Source organism: Ictidomys tridecemlineatus, chromosome 7, assembly GCF_052094955.1.
Source record: "Ictidomys tridecemlineatus isolate mIctTri1 chromosome 7, mIctTri1.hap1, whole genome shotgun sequence".
NCBI lineage: Eukaryota > Metazoa > Chordata > Mammalia > Rodentia > Sciuridae > Ictidomys > Ictidomys tridecemlineatus.
This window is the reverse complement of record NC_135483.1, coordinates 55,653,364-55,676,365: the sequence shown is the minus strand read 5'-3', so window position 1 is coordinate 55,676,365 and position 23,002 is coordinate 55,653,364. Positions and strand designations below refer to the sequence as shown.

The following is a 23,002-nucleotide window of genomic DNA, read 5'->3' as shown; positions in this document are numbered from 1 at the left end:
AAAATTTATTAGTACATTATAATTACACATGGTACTGGAATTTATTGTGACATTCATTCTGTCAGAGAATATTCAGAATAAACAGGGAACTCAGAAAATTAAACACACACACACACACACACATACAAAATAGATAACCCAATCAATAAATGGGCAAATAAACTAAACTGACATTTCTCAAAAGAATAAATACAAATAGTTAACACATGTATAAAAATGTTCAACATCAGGGCTGGGGATGTAGTTCAGTGGTGGTACAATTGCTCAGAGTTCAATCCCCAGTACCAGAAAAAAGAAAAGCAAGCAAGAAGAAATGTTTCATCTTTAGCAATCGGGACATACATATGAAAGCCAGAAGCATCTTAAAAATCTGAGTGTGTCCAAAGTTTAGGGGCCTCAGCTGCCCACTGATGCAGGATAAAATTCAAATGTCTTTTGGTATCTAAAACCCTTCACAGGGTGGCTGCAGTGCTTTCTTTCCTGGGAACGTCTAACTTTCCTCCCATGTCCACCACTTAATCTACATAGAATGCTGATTTTAAGACTTTTTCTTGAGACTTTCTCACTAAATCCAAATGATTCAATGAACTGAGAAAGTTTAACTATAGTAAATGACAAATTACAGAATAGGTAATATTTTACTTATCCAGGACAACTTGTTAGATTAAACATCATTTTCTTAATCATGGCTGTGTGTCATTGCAGTAGTTATGCTATTCTCCTAAATCCTTCTTGTTTTCTACAGTTTTGACCTTTGGAATTTATTTGTTACTAGTAATCCAATCACATAGTCTTTAAATATTAATCAAGTGCTGCAGCTTTAACACTGGAAAAAGATATAAGGGGTTAAATCATTCTGAACTTATTTTCCCTCCTCTTTCTTTTAAAGACAAGTAACTTCTTTGTCTGATCTCCTTATGGTCCTTGTCACAAGCATATGGCTTTTAATCACTCATACATTCTGTGACTTACAGCACTGCTGGAACCTTAATAATGTTCTAGTTTGTTTGGATGATCTTCCTGATAAAATCCTGACAATCTCTCAGTATAATGGGAAGACAATCAAAATAAAAAATGTCTTCACAGTTCAGGTAGTGGGGCATACTGTTATTTTTCACACAGTGCAGGGATATTAAAATACTGACTTTCGTGCTTTTGATTGAGTTTGTGATGAAATTCAAGAAAAATTGAAAATTTGAATTATTCTACTGCCAGTAGGGACAGTATATCATGAACAGAAAGCAGGCATATATAACCAAATGCTGTATCATAATCTCAGGAATGTCAGGTTGTCCTTCTTTTCTATTAGTTTCTGTAGGATGTCTATGCAATTAATGTATTGTGTCGTAGCTCTTTTATATCTGCAATTACCACATAGAACTTCACAAAAGCATAAAATGTCATCTTCATTGCTCACTGTTTGAATAGTTAATAATAATGCCTTATATTGGTAGTGTTTCAGATTTTTCAAGGTGCTTTCCATTAAATTATCTCATTTGGCTCAGTAGCCATCTAAAAAAAAAGCAATCAGTGGAATTCTTATAATTCTCCAACATGTACCATGTACCTTCTGCCTCCTTCCCTCTTACCATTTCCCTATTTCTCTTTCTTTCTTTTAAAGGAGGCAGTTTGGTGTGGTGGGAAGAGCACAGGATATGAATACAGGTACTTGCTTCAATGAATTGCTTTGACGTTGGGGAGATCACTTTTACTTCTCCAATCCTTGTTTTCCTAATTGGCAAAATGAGAATAGTGCTGAAGTATACTCTCCAAGTGGTGAGGACTGTCAGGCAAGACAAGGGAATGATGGAAAGAGCAGATATAAGGTCCATGTTGTCTTTCAAGGACAATTTGGGATAATGGAGAGAGAGCCAACCTTTGTCTAGTTACTTCTTAAGGACAGCACTGGAGCAAGTTACCTAATCTTCCTGAGCTTCATTTTCCTATAGGTAAAGAGGGCATATTGAAATCTATCTTGTGAAGCTGTTGAAAATAGGATAACTGTATGCATATCTCAGCCCTGTTCTGATACACGAATGTGTGCTTTAAAAAGTATTTTCTCTTCCTCCTGCCATGCCTCCTTTCTTTCCACTCTCTTCTTCCCATCTCAAATTTGTGTTGGAAAGAGAAGGTGGCGGGGGCCGGGACGGATGGCATGATTGTACAAATTTGGGATTCAGCAATTTAGAGAGTATATAGCATTGATATTTTCTTTTCTTCAAGCAAATTGTGGATTTCAGGGAGGCAAGAGATGGGAATTTAAGTACCCTGCTGGTCCCTTTGAGAGAAGACCCCTTCTCAGTACATTTTGGATCCTCCATTGAATCTTGAAAACTTTGTGCAGTAGATTTTCAAAATTGCTGATGTAGCCCAATCTTCTCATTTTTACAGATGAAGAGACTGAGCTTGAGAACAGTCGAGTGACTTGCCTGCCTGAGTTTGCAAAGTTGGTAAGTGGAAAGCTAAGACTGGAGCACATTTGCTGTTTGTCTTTATTCTCTTGATTCCTTTCCTAAGTGAAGGCCCAGGTAGCAAATATGAATAATTATTATCCTTTCTTAAAGAATATCATGGACTATTTGTGTAGATAGAATTTATATATAAAAGATGAAGAGAGGTAAAGTGGCATGATATAGCTTTTCGATGAGTAGAATAGGTAACCCCTCCAGAGGAGCATGAGCAATCATTGTTTTAGGGAATGGGACATTGTAAGCTCCATGAAGGCTAGAGAATGTTTTTAAATTCAATGAATGAAGGAATGGCTAAATGAAATATATAATTGGGCTAGTCTTGGCAAAAGGGTAAGGATTTAGAAAACCTAGATGAGTGTTTAAACTGTTCATTGCTTTTCATTATTGGGCAATGAAAATAATAAAGTGGGTCATGATTTACATATAAAAAGTTACAGTGATATTTTGTTGTAAATGGTTGAGATATGATACAGATAAAACATCAATAAATGTGCCTATGTGTATTCTTGGTTATAATTTAAATTATATGTCTCACTGTAAGTCATGGTTTAAAATCTTTAAAAAATACTGCTGTAGACAAAGTGGATACTAAACTTTGAGGTAGCAAGGGAATACTTTGTAGAAAAGTAGCCAGTTTACCAGTTTTGTTAAATCAGAGGTGAAAAGGAGTGAAATCAAGGTGAAGTCTATTCAGGAGAAGCAGATTCATTTGAAAAAGTGGGAGGAGCATTTTTTTGCTCCCACCCCTCCATACAAAAGAAAATTGGGAAACTACATGTTAATAAGATTTAAAAAATTGTCTGTCAGGAGTAGATTTGAACTGGGGAAATCAGATACAGAAGCAAGCAAAGAGGCAGCTCAGGATAATGCAGCTATGGTCTTCCCTGGTGATAACTGGTAGGGGAAAGTAGTTTCTTGGTCATGGTTCAGAATAAGGCTAAAAAATGAGTTGGGGGTGATGGAATGGAGACAGAACTGTAAACAATTTCCTGCAAGTTCTGTCTCAGGGAGAAAAAGATAAAAAGACTTAAACTTAGGAAGAGTTTTTGCTAAGATAGGGAAGAGGTGAGAATTTCCATGGTCAGTCAAGAATAGTTAGTCCATAGAGGACTCTGAACACAGACTAGAAAAACATCTGGGGAAGGTATCAAAATCCTAGTTAAAGGAATTACTTTGAAAGAGATTCCTATTCCCTTAAAACCCAGTGATTAAGACCAAAGGAGATGGTGGGGATATTGGATGTAAGTATCAGAAACTTAAAAAAAAAAAGAGTTAATAAACATCTTTATTTAAGTAGGAGATTGACCAAAACAGCAGTTTTAATGAGTGATGTGGTTTTAGCCTACATTTTTTTGTGTGTTTTTTGACATGTTTAAGTGTGTAAAAACATTTACTTTGTTTCAAGAAGCATATTCTTTATTTACACATCTGTTGAATACTGTCACTTGAGAAATCACATAACTTTGAGTAGTCTCCATATTATATGTAAATTAGGAAGTTAGAAAGAAGAGTGAATATTATATGAAAGTGTTGAATTTCCAGTCCTCAATGTACTTAATATGAAGTGTATAATGATGAATCATGTTCAGAAAACTGGAAATGTAATTACAAAGGGTTGGAATATGTCCACATAAACTGAGCCTTTCTTTTTTGAGTATGCTTGGTATTCAGGAGTCAAGAATGATAAGTGATTATACTTTTTTAAAAAAGCCATAGCTTAAGTTATTTATTTTTAAATGGAAACCAAATTATACTCATTCCTTTGTTGCTGACTGGAGAAACTCTATAGTGGCAAGCATTATAGATGTTGTCCCGTGAGGACACGTGTATGTGAACCTATATGATAATGAAGAGAAAGAGGAAACACAACCTAAGTGTGTTGGTGTGTATGTGTGTGACAAAACTCTGTCTCTAGGCATGGTCAGGTACAAAGGTCCATCATTTAAGACTCAGAACTAAATAAACATGCAAGGTTATGATTATTTTATTGAGCTTTCTTATTTTATGACCCACTAATGGCTCATGGATCAGTTATATTGATGAGTGCTGAAAACCTACAGCTTCTATGAGGTTTTTTATTTATTCATTTATTGTTTTTATTTTAAAGTGCCAAGAAGAAAATGCCCACTTCCCAGTCTTACTCTTCATTTACAACAAACCATAGAAATACAATTTTTATTAGAGAGAAGGAAATAAAATACATGTTGAGTGTATCTATCGGGAAATTTCTATATCACTTTTTAATTTACTTTCAAATTTGAATGCAGATTATTGAACTTCTTAGTTTGAGTTTATGTTTAACTACCAGCTTATTCAATTGTAGATTTATGTTTCTTTTTACAATTTTGTGCTGAACATACTGAAAAATTAACTGGTTGTGTCACTTAGCATCTGTGAGGAGACAATATAATTCAAGTGTAGTTCCTAAAATTTGTCTTTGTTTTGTTTTTGCATATACAGTAGATTATTCGTGTCATATTTTATTCAGAGTTCAGATGGCAGGAATTCCTTTCTCTGTAACTGTCCGTGGAAATTGTGTGCTGATTGCGCCCCAAAGAAAGAGGACTGGGTGGAGCTAGGAATCTCAATTTAATCTTCCCATATTTGCCAAACTATAAGTCCTTTCACCTCCTTAAGGGTCAGCTGAATAAGTGAGTGGAGAGAGGTGAAGAAAGAGTTGCATTTTTATGAACAGAAGTGTCAGAGTGGAAAGTAACTGTCTCCTGACCAAGTATTCCTATTTCTATATCCATGAGTGGATTCCTTTTGAAACCTAAATATAAAATCTTTGTTGAGCAGGGTATGATGGCAGGTGTCTGTGTTCTAGCTACTTGGGAGGCTGAGGTGGGAGGAGCATGTATTTGTGTCTGGACAACACAGCAAGACCCCATCTCAAGACTGACTTGTCTATATCTGAAGACTATTTTACTTCAGAATTAATTAGATCCCTTCAAACCTCTGATCTTATCAACATCTTGGCATTTTTAGTTGATAGCACCTTTAGTTGAGTTTGTAGGAGTGAAATAAAAGCATTTGCCAGTTATGCGTCAAGAACTTTAATTGTGTGTGTGTGTGTGTGTGTGTGTGTGTGTGTATTTGTGTTTCCAGGGATTGAACTCAGGACTTGGTACTTGCTAGGCAAGTGCTGTACCAGTGAGCTATATCCCTAGAACTTTTTATTTTATTTTGAGAAAAGTTCTTGCTAACTTGATGAGGCTGGCCTTGAGCTTGTTATCTTCCCGCCTCAGCTTCTCAAGTAGCAAGGAATAAAGTTGTAAGTCCCCACACCCAGCAATTTTATATATTTCTAAGGATTATTCTTAAATTAAAAAGAAAATAATCTGACTTGATGTATAGATGTGTTTGCTGAGGCCAGAGCCTAGCATTATATTTCAGAAAGACCCTTAAGTCAATTTTGAGCTACGGACTTTTACTATTAAAATATATATTATAATCACATTACAGAAAATGAAAATTATTAGTCTTTATCAGTACTATTATTTATTGCACTCTATATCTAAAATCAAACCCTTTAGGTCTTTTTTATGCATAGAAGGTGAAGAATAGTTAATTTGTAGTTGACCAAATTTGGAAACAAATCCATAGGGAACAGAAGAGCAATGGATATACAAACAAGACAGAAACACTTACTTTCTGAACCTGTAAGTATTTTAAATAGGATAGCTCCTTAGATTCTGGAGTCCCAATGTGTGATGTGGTATCATGGGAATACACTATGGAATTAGACAAATTTAGGTTAGAATCGTGGAATTGTCAGTAGTATGTGCCCTTGCTTGTTACTATATCTTTTATGTCTCAATGTACTCAATTATAAAACTGGAAGTAGTAATGTATACCTCAAAAGCCTAGACTAAATGAGAAAAGGGAGATGGAGGACCTCACAAAGTGCTTGGCTCAGAATTTGCCCTTGATATCTGTTAAGCACAATGTTCTCCTTTCAAAGGGGACTCTCTCAAGTGTCCTTGACCAAGATATAACCCTATAACAAAACAGATTGCCATCTTTGATTATATCTTTATTTTTTTTTTATGAGTGGAAAAAAAATGATTGTTTTACCTAAAGGAATAGAAGTGATTGACCCTGAACCATCAGAGGATCCACGTATCTGCATTTGGCGCAAATCAAAATTTTTATTTCTTGTATATTTTGCTGATAACATGAATGGAATCAAGTGCTTTATTTAGGACATGTTCCCCCTCACCCTGCCCCATAGTCTCTGTGGGGCCAGGATTTGAAATAGGGGAGACTGTCTTTAGAGTCATACACTTGTTAATGACTCCTCAGAGATAAAAGCCTGTCTAGAAATTATCAGGACTACATTGTCAATAAGATTCTACCACTTGGCCCTATGTATAAATGGGGCTGTATAATCAATGTGATCCTGCAATCTATACACGTGGAAAAATAAGATTACATACCCTATTTAAATCAAATGTATGATATGTCAAGATCATTGTAATGTTTAGAGCAACTAATAAAAAATAAAAAAAAAGATTCTACCACCTGATCTGAGTGATGTTTTTGGTGTGTGTGTGTGTGTGTGTGTGTGTGCGCGCGCGCCCGCGCCTGTGTGTCTTGTATAAAGAAATAGCTGCGTTTATTTGTTGGACAGTTTATTTACGAAGAGGAAATAAAACAACTGTTTGATTTGTTTAGCTACTATGGAAATGAAGAAGGATTATATAATATGCCAAGATCTGAAAAAGAAAAAAGAAAAAAATATCCTTTTAAATTTCTGTATCTTTGGTCAATAATGTGTTTCTACAAGATTAGTCATCAATATTTTTAAAATTTATTTGCATCAGTTTGGGGAAAATAGTCTTTCACAACAATTTTAGTTGATTAAGATGTACTAAATTACCTGAAAAAGGAAAAGCATATTACAAAAGTAAATGATTAATATAATAAAAAATTCCTAATGATCAAAGTTTTTTTTTTGTTGATTTGTTTGTGTATTTATTTATTTATTTATTGGTACTGGCAATTGAACCCAGGGACAGTATCATTGAGCCACATTCCCAGTCCTTTTATTTTTTTGCTTTTTATTTTGAGATAAGGTCTCACTAAATTTTCCAGGCTGAACTTAAACTTGTGATCCTCCTGTCTCAGCCTCCCAGGAGCAGCTAGCATTACAGGTGTGAGTCACCTGGGCGAAGCCTTTTTGTATTTAGATAACAGTTTTGCTGTGGGAAAAATCCAGTACCCATATCAGAACAATGTAATTCTTATTAAATGTATGTCTAATTATTAAATAGGTACTCATTTACTCATTTAAATGATATAGAAGGTAAATTTTGGTTTTCTAATCCAAATAATAAAAATATTTGTCAATTTTTAATAACAAACTTTAAGTCCAAATTTGGGGAAATTCATTTTTCTCATTTGAGAAGGATACATTTTGACTGAAACCTTTGTGGCCATGATGGAATCCCATCTATTGAATGCTGAAACTGTTAAAGAAAGCAAAGCTCTCAGCTTGAGCTAAATCTTGCAGCATGACTCTACTACAGTAAGTGACTACAGGTATTCTAGTTGATTTTTAGACTTAAATTTTGAAAAATTCACAAATCCAAGATAAAGACAGTAATTAAAATAAAATAATATTTAAGTGAATATTGAAAAACAATCCAGCATTCTTAATTTCTTCGTATCAAAGTATGATATTTGACATTATTTTCTTATTTTCCCTGAACCTTGCCAGAAAATACAGCTGGAATTAACAGCATTATACATATTACTGCAAAGTAAGTAAAGGACCTCTTGTTTCCAATCCCAGTAATGATCTTGAGTGGATAACTTATTTCCCTGGGTCTCATTTTTTCTCACCAGTGGATGGAATTAGATCATTGGTTTTTAAACAGTGCTTTTGTTGGGTCCTATGCCTTGAGAGTGTTTTAATCTTCCACATAATTCTGGCTTTATATTTTATCTTCTAGTCACATGCTTGAAATTTGTTTAGAAGATACTTGCATGGGATACAGGTGTGAAAAGCCTCTGGGTGATTGCATCTGAACTGTTTGCACCCAGAATACGTATCATCCATTTCTTTACTAATTTTTATATTTGGGTCAGACATAGGGATTACCATAACAAATTGTGTGTTTTCCATTTCTGGAAGTGCCTTATATCTTAGATTTGTCATAGACTACCCATTCTATCCATTCTTACTAATCAAAATTGAACTTGTTTTTCATGTTTCAGCTCTCTGGTCATCTCTGAGATGAACAGACATTGTCAGCCAGAAAAAACAAACAAACAAACTAGAAAAGCCCTCTCCTCTAAGAATTTTGATAACAGTATGCTGGTATTATTTAAGAAGCTCTTACCAGTTCTTCATTCTACTTTGGTGGTTATTATATTGGAAGAGTTGCTCTCTCTCACCCCCCACCAGGGCTATGCAGATCATACAGCAAGGGTAGGCAATGAATTGAAGATAATGATGGGAAGTTTGGCATTCCCTGGAACACATGTTCTATCAAGAGTGGCGTAGCACTATTGGGGTTCCCGGAATCTGTCCATAGGGAAATTTAAGATCAACATTGCCAAATTTTATTTCCATAAAAGTTGTACATGCAAATTATGAAAGAAAATTTTAAGCCATTTAAAAATAAAATCACAAAGTACCAGAACAACAACAACAAAATATGTAATGGCTACTTGTACGCATCCCTGGAGTGCAGGAACAATGCATGTCTTCATCTTCTAACATGAACATAATCTGGCAACTGCATCTTTGTTCAGCAAAATTTAGTGAATCATCGTGGAAATGTTGAGGTTACACTTTTACGTAAGCTTGAATGAAATCATAATATTGATTTAAAACCCTAATGCAAACTTAACTGCTAAGAGCTACCTGATAATGCCCTTCAAGATGATCAAAGTATAAGTGGATCATCTTCAAAGGTGAAATCTTTTGTTGTTGATTTCAGAGTGTCTCCTACCTGATTCTATGCAGTATAACAAAAAATAAAAAACCTGCCAGAACAAAAATGTGATTAAGTAACAGCACACGTTTCTATTATAGTTATGAAAGTGGCAGATTAGCTAGTCACCTTAAAGAAATTAAAAGTGTTATCTGTTCATCTGGGAGGGTTTTAATGAGACCTCCTGGTGCAGATCTTGAAAGATAGGATGTGTGTTAGTCTCTTTTTCTTTTAGGTGCTTTTCCTGAACAATGTTAGCTGTTTGTCATCATTTGCTAGAACATTCACAAGTTCATACTTTAAATATTGCTCTATAGGTCATATCTCTTTTCCCACTAAGAACATGTTTGAATTTTAAACTGTACAAACAATAGCTAAAGTACTTTTGTCTTGATTCTGTATGTAAGTGGTAGTGTTTATAACATATTTACACTATCATTTTATAATTGTTTGCTTTTTGAAGTATTTCCTAACAAATTTTTAGGTTCCTGTTAAAACTCGAATCCTTTATTCTGCTTATTTTTTAAGTAACAATATTCGGTAGTGCCTGGACATTCAGCAGAAATGACTGAACACTTTTAAAATTAACAATATGTGGACTGAATGTGCACAGGCAAGGGTAAAATAAAGTTTCAAATGATTTGTGATCAAATAATGATTTTCCAGTTGTGGGGAAATATCCAATAGTTTATCATGCTACATTTTACTAAAATAAATATAAAAATTGATTATATTTCTAAAACTATTGAGTGTTGATTTGCTAAGATGTTTATTCATTTATTTCAAATAGGTCAGATAAAATTTTTCCTTGTAGCTTGTTAAGTCCATCAGGGGATGGCCTCTGTCTCTTTCCAGAAGTAGTTTTGAAGCTCTGGTCTGCACTATTCAGTCAGTACTTTTCCCCTTTAACAGGTCTATTAACATAAAGTGAAGAGAGGTGTTCTCTTGTTAAAAAAGAATAATCCACCTATTCTACAAAGGGAAGTTCCCGCTGGTCCTGGGCACCTGTGCACAGCCTCCTGGGGTGCAGCCAATCTCCTCCTTTGTTACACTGCCCCCTGCATCTCACCCAGGGGCCTTGCAGCCTAAATCCTTTATACTGCTCAGTGTGTATTGTTTTGTTTTTGTTTTTTTTTTTTCTACCTAAAAAGTACACTTTTGTGCAACTTTTCACTGAAGTTCCTTCTCATTTATCTAAGGCTCGGCTTATGTAATGATATAATTTCTGACTTTAAAAAAATAAGAAAAATGATCAAATTTAACTGTAATGTAGGCAATATTTTAAAAACTAAATATGTATCAGATATTCTCTTAAAAATTTATTAAAATAACACCCACTACAGGATTAAACAGGTTTATTTCTTAATATCATTAGCTATGGTTGCTTAGAACTCTTCTGTCTGTGTTAATGTGTCTTGGTTATTAATAACAGCATTGGTAAGAATACCTTTTAATACAATTTTCTATACATATGGGCACTTTTGCATGAGTGGCTCATTGGAGTATCATGTTATTATCATATTATGATGTCTGCAGTTTCAAAAATAAAGTTCAGGAATATTCAAGTTAGGGAAATCAAGTGGATGACTGCCTTTTCAAATGTAAACTTTTACTTTTTTAATGAAATAAAATTGGCAAAATTGACAATATTTTGCCCTTTAGATCTACTTGGGAAAAAAGCAGAATATACAGATTTATACTGCCTGATGGTTGAAATCGTGGAAGTACCTCTGAGTCCTGAGATACTTCAATGCACAGAGCTTCTACCCATCTCAGGGACTTTCTAGGAATTTTCCAGTAGAATTTCTCTTGGTCCACTCCTACCCCAACCCATCCTATTTTTTTTTTTTTTTTTTGAATGCTGGGAATTGAATTCAGGGCCTTCTATCATTGAGATGCATTCCTACTCTTGAACTTGTGATTCTCCTGCCTCAGTCTCCTGAATTCCTGGGATTATAGTTGTGTCCCCTGCAGGTTCAAGTATTTGCCTGGCGACTTCTCCTCCAGGTTTTAGCTTAAAGGATGCTTTCTCAGGAAGTGTTTGTTCATCTTCAGTTCTTTTCAGACCAGATTATGTCCTCCAGTTATACGTTTTTATAACACACTAATTTTCTTTCATACTATTTGATTATAACTAATTAACTTGTGCCCCTCTCCTTTTTTTTTATGTCTGCATTCCCCAGTAGACTACAAACATCAATGAATTATTATCTTTATCCTTGTTTGCTTGGTGCCTGTCACATTGACTGGCATATTGAATGAAGCCAGTAAACATTTGTTAAAGAATAAATTAATAGATAGATGCAAGGTATAACCTAAACACTTTTGATATAACCTCATTGAGACTCTGAAAAAGTCTTATAGAGTAGGAACAATTCTTATCAGCTTTTATGGACAAAGAAATTCAATTTTAAAGAGAGGAAATGGTTTGAAGTTATTTAGTGAGTAAGTGGAGAACTCACTTGTAAACCTGATGTCTTTTTAGTGTAGTTTCCAAACTCTTAGACACGGATGTATGAGTGGTTGTACTGAATGAAACTAATGAGACAAAATTATATCTTGTTGAGCTATAGTAAATGGTCATGTTTGTAGGTCAAATATGGTGAAATATCATAAGCTTCAGAATATACTTAAAATAATAATGAATTTTAAACATTGAATTCTGAAAAAAGTAAATAAAAATAATTGTAGAATTATACTATTTGTTACTTTTTTTGTATGAAGTTCTATATTCCTCAAAATTTCAATACCAAATATACATAATTTTCTATAAAAAGGAAGAATATTATCCAAATGTATTCACTTCAACTCAGTGGAGCTTTTTATCCAATCCAAATATCATTTTATATTATTATTATTATTATTATTATTATTATTATTAGCTTGTTGCAGGGGATTGAACCCAGGGGCCTTCTACTACTGAGCTACATATTCAGCCCTTTTTATTTTGAGATAGGGTCTCCCTAAATTGCTGAGACTGGCCTTGAACTTGTGGTTACACTACTTTAGCCTTCCAAGTTTTCTGGGGTTATAGAAGTAAGCCACTGTACCAAGCTCCAGTCCAAATCTTTTGATACTAAATTCCAAAGTGTTTTATTGAGTAATCGGTCCTACAGAAAGAGAAAATTGAGAGTTCTATGCATTGAAAAGTTGGAAATCACCTTGTGACTTGACATACAATTTTCAATTAATTAATTTTTCTTGATGATTTAATCCAAAGTCAATCTTTGTATTTTAAAAATATTCAGTGGAAAATTTTATGTAAAATCTAATTAAAGGACTACCTAATAGGAAACTGAATTTTTAGATCTATACCATAGAAACTCTTTCTTAACATTTTGAACTGGTTGAATATATTTCTATATCATCTTTTAGTTTTTCTAATATTTTCTCCAAGACTCTGGCTAGCAATAAAATTTAAATCATCCAGTTTTAAAGATGCTTGTCTCATTTATTGTATCAGAAAGATGAACTTTTCTTTCAAAATTTAATATTGTTCCTGAAACTCATCAAGATAACATAATTTTATCACTGTAGTTTTCATCATTCCTTTCTTTTAGTTTCCTGTCCTGTAATTGGTACCTTGATTGTCTCTGCTCTTGAAGTAGGTGCAAATGAGCAAGGGCCCTGATAACCTCTGGGCTGGGGTTGTTTTAGTTTGTTAGACCATTTTGGTAGGACAGGGAATGTATCTTGAGGTTTAGCATTTGATGGTCCTTGGAGCTAAGTCATGCTGCTGACACACATTCTACCATTGTCACAGCTACTAGACTCCACATAGGTCTGCCCCAGCTGCCCACCCTGCTTGATCCAAAGCATCAGAGATGAACCCTGAGTGATTATGTGGGGCCTATTTTAATTCATAGCTCCATGACAGACTCACGAGTGAATGAATGACCGTTCCTGCCTTTACGAGACTCTCAGTGACCACCACATTAGACTTCTTGGCCTTCGCTCACAAATGGACCTATTATCTTTCCTTTGAATGTTGTCACTAGGACAAGCCTTTGCCAAATTACTTTCCTTCAAATCCTCCACAGGTCTTAAGGTATAACTTTTCATTATTCATGTAGATAGGGCAAAGTGCTTTCTGCTTGGTTATAGACAGTACCCTTTATTATATTTTAATAATCATATTAGAATAACCTGACTTGGTTATCTTTCTTCTGTTGTTGACCACAGGCATGTGGAACCTGCGTTACATGCAAAGCAGTGAGCTAAGTGCTTAGAGAGAAGACATAATATGTGTAGATGACTGTCCTTGTCTAATAGCTCTTCAAATTTTAGTTAAATTAATAATAATCCACTGTTGTTCATTTGCAGAAATCAATTCCAGGTTATCTGTATTGTTAATGGAAAGTGATCAAACTCAAGAAAACAATGAAAATGTTTTGCAAAAATTTTTTAGGTTTAAAATTTTAATGTTGATTTTGAAAATTTACCTTCCCAGTTTTAAAGCGAACTTTAAAAGAGTGCTTTTAAGCTCCTATTTCACAACTAAACAATTTAAAATATGGCAAAGCTTAGAAACCTGGTTGTTTTATTATTATTTTTAGATGTTATTAATACTTTAGAACTAATTTTCACTAACTTTAATTTCTTTCGATAAAGTCTACCTTGGGACAGACTCTTTTTGCCAAGTTCCAAGCAGATTGTTCTTTTACATGTAATCACATGTACGAATCAGGAAATTCTTTTTTTCTATTTATTTTATTATAATATTTATTATATATTTAAAAGTTCCCTTAACTTTGGAACCTATCACATCTAAGACTTTCAGGATAGAAATTTTTAAAAATTAAAAAAAAAATTTAATTGTCATTAGGTTTGTACACATTATATCATTTACATGCTCAGAAAACCTTTAATGGCTTCCAGTTCTTCATGCAAACAAACCAGAAATTTCCTGTCTCTAAACCTTCAGTAAAATAGTCCCAGTCTTTTTATCCAATCACACTTGTCACACATTCTTGCAAGAACTCATTATTTGCTTTTCTTCTACCAAAACGTTTTTATTTTTCCTCTTGTAAACCACTCAAAATTTACACTTTCTGTAAACCCTAGCTTAAACCTAATATTCTGATCTTTTCAGTCCTCAATTATGAATTTTCCTCTGAATTTTAGGAGTATCCAGAGTTAGAATATTTTCCCCATGTATTTATGCTTATTAATCTTATCTATATCTCTCTCCACAAACATGAGGAGTAGAAACCATTTTTTATATTTTGTGTTTTATATTTTTCTTTACGTACTTGTACCCTAGCACTGATGGCTACTTAATATTAATTTTGAAATTGCTGCTGTAATCCCAGCAGCTTGGAAGGCTGAGGCAGGAGGATTGCAAGTTCAAAGCTGGTCTCAGCAATTTAGCAAGGCGCTAAGCAGCTTAGAGAGACCATTTCTCAAAATAAAAATTAATAAAAGGGCTAGGTATATGGCTCAGTGGTTGAGTGTTCCTGGGTTCGATTCCTGTTAAAGAAAAAAAAATAGAAAAGGAAGGAAGAAAGCTAGTGAGTTAGTGTTACATGCAATGTGACAGAATTGTATAGTGAACAATTTGGACAATAAAGTCATGCAATCTTTTTTTTTTTAATATATTTTTTAGTTGTAGATGGACACACTATCTTTATTTTTATTTATTTATCCTTATGTGGTGCTGAGGATTGAACTCAGGGCCTCAAACATACAAGGCAAGCACTCTACCACTGAGCTACAACCCCAGCCCAAGTCATGCAATCTTAAGACTTTTTAAAGCCAGCTTGAAGTAGCTCAGTGGTATAACGTGTGAAATCCTGGGTTCAGACCTTACAGATTAATAGAGTCAATTCTTCATTTAATAGATTTAATTGGAGCAGTGTGGATCAGCTATTCTTGTGTGTATGTGTGTATGTTCATCAGTGTGCTGTTGTGGACCGAACTCAAGGCTTTGTGCATTCTAGCAAAACTCTCTGCCATTGAGCCAAACCTGCAGCCCTGGATTAGCTGATCTTAATAGCTTTTATCTCAGTATCTTCAATATCTTTTCTTATTTTGTCACCTCAAATCTTGTATGCAATGCATGTGGTATGATGTTTCTGTCTATTAAAAAATATCACAAGGCAATGACTCATCTACCATTCTGTCAGAAAAGCAGAAAACGCTTTAGAAGATTGAAGCAGAAAGGATATAATTCAAGGAACAAAATACTCACCATACCATTAGCAGACCTTAGAGAAGCAAAAAAGCCAGATTGCTGCTTGCTTTCAGGTTCACCACTAACTGGTGAATCAGGGAGCCCAACAGGGCTAACCAAACAGCCTGCATCTAGGTGGCCAATTGCCAGGAAAATATTCCAAGTGGAATGTGGAATCTCACATTTGGTAGAGTCCAAGCATTTATTTGCCTGAAGTTCCTAGAGGAACAATAAATCACCTGAATTTCTCTCACCTTCTAAACATGTGAGGGCTCCTGAATGGTACAATCTGAACTGGGAAAGGAATCCTCATAGTTGCATCTCAGTTCATTATTTATTTGGTGCCCTTCAATTTAAAGGCAACGGTTCCCTTGTACCTCAGTAGTTGATAAATGATCTCTCTACTATAACACTAATCACGAGTGGATGTTAATAGTAGAACTGTTTGTGCTGGAAGGGATTAAAGCTCAGTTGCACCTCATCTTCTCATTTGAAGGTCAAGGTCACATATAAATGGAGTTGGTGAGGTAACTTTTTAAACCTACCTCCATAGCTATAGGCAGTGCTTTCCTCTTAAATTTGTTTCTGAATCTGCCCACTGCCCTATTCTTAAGCTATGTTTCTATAGCTTTGGATTTAATAAGATTGATGTTCATTATGCCTAATTATGTAGTGGTAGGATCATGTCTGAGTTTTACAAGATATTTCATTTTTTTTTCTTAAGGTACATACACTTAAGTTCAACAAGAGGGAGTTGGGCCTGTTCATTGCTGTTCCAAGATCAAATCACCTTTTTATCTGATAACTTACAAAGAGAGGAGTTGACCAATAACTCTATTTAATCAGATCTCTCAATATTGTGAACGATCCTCTTGGTAGTCAGATATTATAAGTCCATCATGGCCACTTCTCATTTAAACTTGTTCTGGATGGATCTTGCTGTGGCACTAGGGCTTTCTTAAGTATAAGCCATTCCCAAATCACACTGTTATTATAGGTTGCTTTGTCCTCAGGCTCTCTAGTTTTCCTTTTGGGCTATTGGTCTTTCAACATGCAGTTAGGGGATTAAAGTAAATCATTTAATCCATGCAGCATGTCACTCAATAGTATACTTTTGGAAATTGTTTCCACAGGAACACCAGTGAAAGCAGCCAGTCTGAGATATTGACACTATAGAAAAAACTGACAGCTTGCTCCTTGTATTGATTCTACTCTTCTCTACAAATATAGACTCCGTTCCCTACCACAGTCTTGTAAGTGGTGCCTGCTGAGGTTGCTAAATTGCTTTGTAAATTATTTATTACTTGGACACCTTGTAAAGATCTCTTTTCTTCTTGTCTAATTTACTTGTGCTTTCTAGGGTCCCATAGATATATTGAAAATTCTCCAAGTATATACTGATCACAACCTTCCTATGGAGTCCTTTCCTTCCTGTCTTATATTGCAATTATGACTTGTCTTGCCAGTGTCATGGTTATATCTTTGGCCATTGGTTCTTATTTCTGATATATTGTTTACAAAATATCATTAATGTTTATGTGCACATATGATAGACTGAGCACCGGACAGACTGGTAGCCGAGAGCCCTGCAGTGGGAAATTAGTTAGCATATTTCCACACTAAAAAGTTTTAAGTATTTTAAGAACATTAATTTAATGATGGAATTAACAGTTTCTATTAAAAATTACTCATCAGAGCAAGTGCCCATATTCAATCCATTTGCACTGAAGCAGTCGAATCAGCATCCTGAAAAAAATTTTCAAATTCTTCTTTTCTGAATAATTTTCATCTCATTTAGATTTTATTTCATGGATTTTTGAGATTTGTAATTTAGGTAGGAAAAATATACTCTTCTGTCCAGTAAGCAGAGCAATTTGAATAGATTGGGACTGCTTACTTTTAATTGTCTGAAATTATACGCACACTTGTAAAGGTACATAGTAGAAAGATAACCATGCTCCTCCGCTTCCCTGACTTCCTACATTTCACATGAACAGCATAGACTTTGTGAATTAGGGTTGGAGTTATGTTAGTGCTCCTATATCTTGGAAATCCAAGAAGCTACTTATCTCATCCATCCTTATAACTCATTTGTTTGTCATAATGTGCGACAGTGCATGCCTATAATCTGAGAAGCTCTGGAGGCTGAGGCAGGAGGATTATAAGTTAAAGGCCAGCCTTAGCAATTTAGCGAGGCAGTAAGCAACTTACTGAGGCACTGTTTCAAAATTAAGTACATATATATATATATATATATATGGGATATATATATTATGGGATTATAGTAAATCATTTAATCCATTTAACCTATATATCTGTATATATATATATATATTCATATATATCTAAATCTCTCTCTCTCTCTCTCTATATATATATATATACATATACATATATACATATACATATACATGTATATAGGGGGGGAGTGCTGAGGATATGGCTCAATGCTTCACCACCACTGAGTTGAACCCCTAGTACAACAAAAGGGAAAAAAAAATCTCACTTGATTGTGTATGTAGAGTATTGGCTTTCAGTTCCATTTTTGCCATTTATAAGCTCCATGACTCTGTGACTTTAGGCAAGTAACAGTCCTTATAAGTATCAGTTTCGTCTACTACAAAGTGAAAGTATAATAGTAATAGTAATAATAATACTATCAACCCAAAAGGTAATTGGAAGAATAAATGTGATAGTTAATTTAGAGTCTTATCATAGGTATGTAAGTAGTCTCCTCTTATCTTTGGGGGATGCAGTCTAAGATCCTTGATGGATGCTTGAAACCACAGATTGGACAGAATCCTGTGTGTGCAATTTTTCCCATATATGTATTTCTATGGCAAAATTTAATTTATAAGTTAGGCAAATAAATGTTTAACAATAAATCTATTATTAAAATAGATCAGTCATAGCAATTTGTGAATGTGATCTCTTGCTCTCTAAATATCTTATTGTACTGTGTACCTTCTTCTGATGTTGAAGTGAAATGATCGAGTGCCTACTTGAGAAGAGGAAGTGAGGTAAATGATGTAGACATCCAGACAGAGCTTTGGCTACTACAAGTGGTTACTTGAACACAAGCACTGAGCTGCCATGACAGTATAACAGAGGCTGATAACAGAGGCTGCTACTAAGTGTCAATGGGCAGGTAGTGAATACAGTCTAGGTACTCTGGGCAGAAAGAAGAGTCACATCCCATGCAATATGGAACAGGACAGTGTGAGATGAAATCATGCTATTGGTCAGACTTTAAAACCTGTGAATTAATTATTTCTGGAATTTCCATTTAATATTTTTGGACCACCCTTGACCCTAGATGACTGAAATTATAGATAATGGGGGCTACTGTATTAGATGTTGTTAATGATTCTGGCATACTATTAATACATATGTTTTTCCTTAAAATTTTAATTTTATATTTTATGTAATCCCAATAGATACACATTAAAAATTAAAATTATGCAATTAGAAATTATACTTTAAAATTATAGCATCTCGTTGGCTATTAGTTTTAGTTATAGAAATGTGAGGATTATGAAAACACTGAGATCATTGTGATCTTTAACAAAATGGGAATGCCAGTCTGTTAGAAAGCAAGGGATTAGATCATGAAGATTATATGTAGGGGCTGGTGTTGTAGCTCAGTGAGAGCGCTTGACTGGCATGTGTGAGGCCCTGGGTTCGATCCTCAGCACCACATATAAATGAATAAATAAATAGACAATCCATTGATGACTAAAAAATTTTTTAAAAAAAGATTATATGTAAAGGAAGGCAGCAATTTCTAGTCCCGTTGCTGTATACAAGAGATGGGAGAACAAAGCTGGAAAAGCCCAAGTGGATTTAGACATTAAGGACCTGGCAACCGTAAGTTTCAACTTGTTCCAAGAATAGCCTCTTCAGTGCAGTGCTGGTTATCTTGTCCACTGTTTTGTGCCAAGATCTAGTGTCATAATTTGATTTCATTCTTCCCCTGAATACTGACAGCTATTTATGTGTTTGTTTATTTATTTATTTATTTATTTAGTTTATTTTTATGTGGTGCTAAGGATCAAATCCAGTGCCTCACACATGTCAGGCAAGCACTCTGCCACTGAGCTACAGCCCCAGCCCACGTTTGTTTATTTTTTATTTATTTATTTTTTTCAGTACTGGGGTTTGAAACAAGGAGCTCACACATGGTAGATAAGAACTCTACAACTGATTCACATCCCTCACCCTTTTTATTTTATTTTGAGACAAGGTCTTGCTAAATTGCTGAGGCCGGCCTCAGATTTATAATCCTCCTGCCTCAGCCCCGTGAGTTGCTGGGATGACAGGTGTGCACCACCCTGCCTAACTGGCAATCACCTTTAAAAGGAGTTTTCTATACCTATTTTTATACTCAACTCCTGATTTGGAAGGCTTGTTTCTTTACATTTTTTTCTGGTGTTCCATGGCCCAGCTGAATTACACCCTCCCCCACCTAATCTATCTCCATTGTTTCCACCAACTTGTTTCCTTTTCTTCTAAATTCTTTCAGCATTGATAGTATGAATCACCCTCCTTAACATCTGAGATTAGATACAGTGCTATCTGGTTTAATATTTGCTTCCTGTAAAACAATCTTCCCAACTAGAAACAAGGGGGGCGGCAGGGCAGTCTTTGACTGTCCTTTCAGTGGTGACACAATGAGAGATTAAAGGAGAAGGTAAAAGCTGGTGTTATGAGATAAAATGCACATTCCAGCCCCATCCTGGGGCCTTACAGGAACTGTCTATATTGTGCACATCATACATGCCTCACTGCCACCAGTAATAACAGACTTGACCACAGGACTTCAAAAGAATACGTAAATTTTCATATAATTTATCTCATTTATTCTCAAAATAGTTGTATGAGATACAGTTTATTATGCCTGTTTTCTAGAAAAGAACCAAAGCTATGAGTGGATATAGAGATTTGCCTGTGTCACACTGATGTCCATTGCTTTTCATTTCTATTCCTCGGAGCTGATCTCATACAGTGGCTCATCCTCATCTTTATGGGAACCAAGTGAGGGAAGCCAGAAAGACATTTTTAATTGAGATTTCTAAGCAAGGAGGCTGATTTGTCTTGAGAAAAAGGAAGAGAAGACCCGTCTGTCCTAGCAGCCTTTGTCTATTCTCTTTTGGGGAACAGAGATAAGGGGTTGGGGATTGGGGGCAGTTCTGCAGTTTGTCTGCAAAGATGCACACACACACACACACACACACACACACACACACACACACACTCACATTCACACTCATTGATATAGGAATCTAAAATATTAAAATCTGTGAGAAGGATGTATTAAAAACATGTAATTTATCCCTATTCAAGTACATTTAGTGACAATTGAGATAGGAGAATTCCCATCCTTGGAATGCACCAACATTTTGTTTATAAATTTTTAGAAGAGGAAACAAGGTTAATATGTGGTGGGTAAAGAGCTACGGATGCTTCTGGACTTACAATGAGGTTATGTCCTGATAAATACATTGTCAACTGAAAATGCTGTTCCCTGAAAGTGCATCTGTGCCTCTTACCCTGCGAACTACATAGCTTAGCAAGCCACACAGCACCCTGTGGAGTGTGGGTGGTTTACCCTGGCTCTGCACTGCCTGGCTGGGAGCTGAGGAGGATCCTGCAGCACATTGCTAGCTAGGGGAAAGATCAAAATTCAAAAATTGAAGTGTGATTTCTACTGAACACGTATTGCATCTGCACCATTGGAAAGTTAAAAAAAAAAAAAATTGTAAGTGGGGCACGACCTGTGTTAGAACTGGATTGAGCCAAATGAGTTTCATGTCAAGCGACAAGCTTCTCCACCCGAAGAATTTCTAGGAAAAGTCCTTTCTCATGACATGAATCTTGGAGAGAAATGTTATAAAGATACATCTTGCAATATTGCTTTGCAAATGTTGGTGGCTATAGAGTACTTAAAGAGTATTTCCAACAAAAGTACAAGAGATTATCCACTCCACTGTATCCTTATCAGTACTGGGTATTATAACTGAAAAAAAAAAAAAAAGACCAAAAACAGTAATTTGAAAATTAAAACAAAATTAGTTTTTGTTTTTTTCTATGTATTTGTTCATTAATTGCACTTTTTCCCCCCAAATTGTATATTCGTAAGTTTTGTGTTTTATCTATCTTAGCAAGTGTTTTAAAATCAATGTTTATAAGCTTCATAGTGTTTTATCTGTTACCTGTTCAAACAACATTTGATAAATGTATATAATTCGCAGTTATATATAAATATAAGAATTAGGATTTTTTTGCTTTTCTTATTAATGTCATTAAAGCCATATTTCATTTACTGTGATTGTTTTTTTAACTGTGATTTATTTTCAAAATTTTTTTTTCAAATAATTGGTGGTATATTTTTATTTATTTTTACCTACTGCTGCACTTTCCACTACAAATTTGCTTAGACATCAATGCCAAATATTAGAATTTACCCTTTCTATATTAATATTTTTTAAAAAGATATCACTAAACTTTTCATTGTATTTATATTTAATTAAACATATGCATATACATGTGCATGTACACACACATATATATTAATATTACTAAATAATTACAAAATGAGTGTTTATTTATGAAAATTCTCTGGGTCCATACTTTATTTAAAAATGTGGGAAAATCTGGGGTTGTCTAACACATTAAACCTTCCTGCAAAGAGCAGAGAGTGTAATGGGGTTATGAACTTGTATTCAATAATTTAGCAGGCAGCATGAAATAAATGACATAATAAATGTAGACAAAGTGTTTTTGCAGAGAGTAAGGAAAAAGCAATCCCCTCCCTTTCAATTCACACATGCTTGGTTGACAATGTAGAAGGCAACTAGGGAAAAATCATGTGGTACATAAGTGAAAATTTAAGTCATTTTTATTGCCTGAAATAATGAGATGAACATTAATAAGGTCTTTTATTATAGTTGCATAAATTGGGCTTTAATTTGTGACCATTGAGAATACTGCTCCTGACTAGAGATTAAATTTGTTTTTATTGAACATAATAAATAAAGATTGGATATTAAAATATTATGAATTGTGTGCATTTAGAAACATTGTTATCAAGTGTGGGTACTGTTTTATTAATCCTTCAAATTATTGCCTAGATTACTGCCTTTAACATAATAAGTGGTCATTAGTTTTTCAAATAAATAAATGAGTGGTAGTGAAATGTAATTTTTAAAAGGGTCAAATTTTAACTGGGCATGGTGGTGCATGACTATAATTCCAACAATGTAGGAGGTCCAGGCAGGAGGATAAATTCGAGGCCAGCCTTGGTAACTTGTAGTGGGACTTTGTCTCTAAATAAAAAAATAAAACTCTGGAGATGTAGTTCAGTGCTAAAGAGCCCCTGAATTCAATTCCCAGTACTAAAAAAAAGAAAAGAAAAT

The 23,002-nt window shown here is 34.6% G+C and overlaps 1 protein-coding gene across 7 annotated transcripts in view; it reads left to right on the top strand.

Annotated features, from left to right (window-relative positions):
• Positions 1-23,002, top strand: part of Hnf4g (hepatocyte nuclear factor 4 gamma) — a 132,985-nt gene that overhangs the window by 46,622 nt on the left and 63,361 nt on the right. For 2 of the 7 annotated variants that reach the window (XM_078017003.1, XM_078017002.1), the window contains 2 exons: positions 2,392-2,450; positions 16,721-16,840. The gene's annotated coding sequence lies outside the window, so the exon portion shown is untranslated. Of the gene's footprint in view, positions 1-1,621; positions 1,666-2,391; positions 2,451-16,720; positions 16,841-23,002 lie in introns of all 7 variants that reach the window. The other 5 variants (XM_078017000.1, XM_078016999.1, XM_040293929.2 and 2 more) reach the window with 3 other exon arrangements.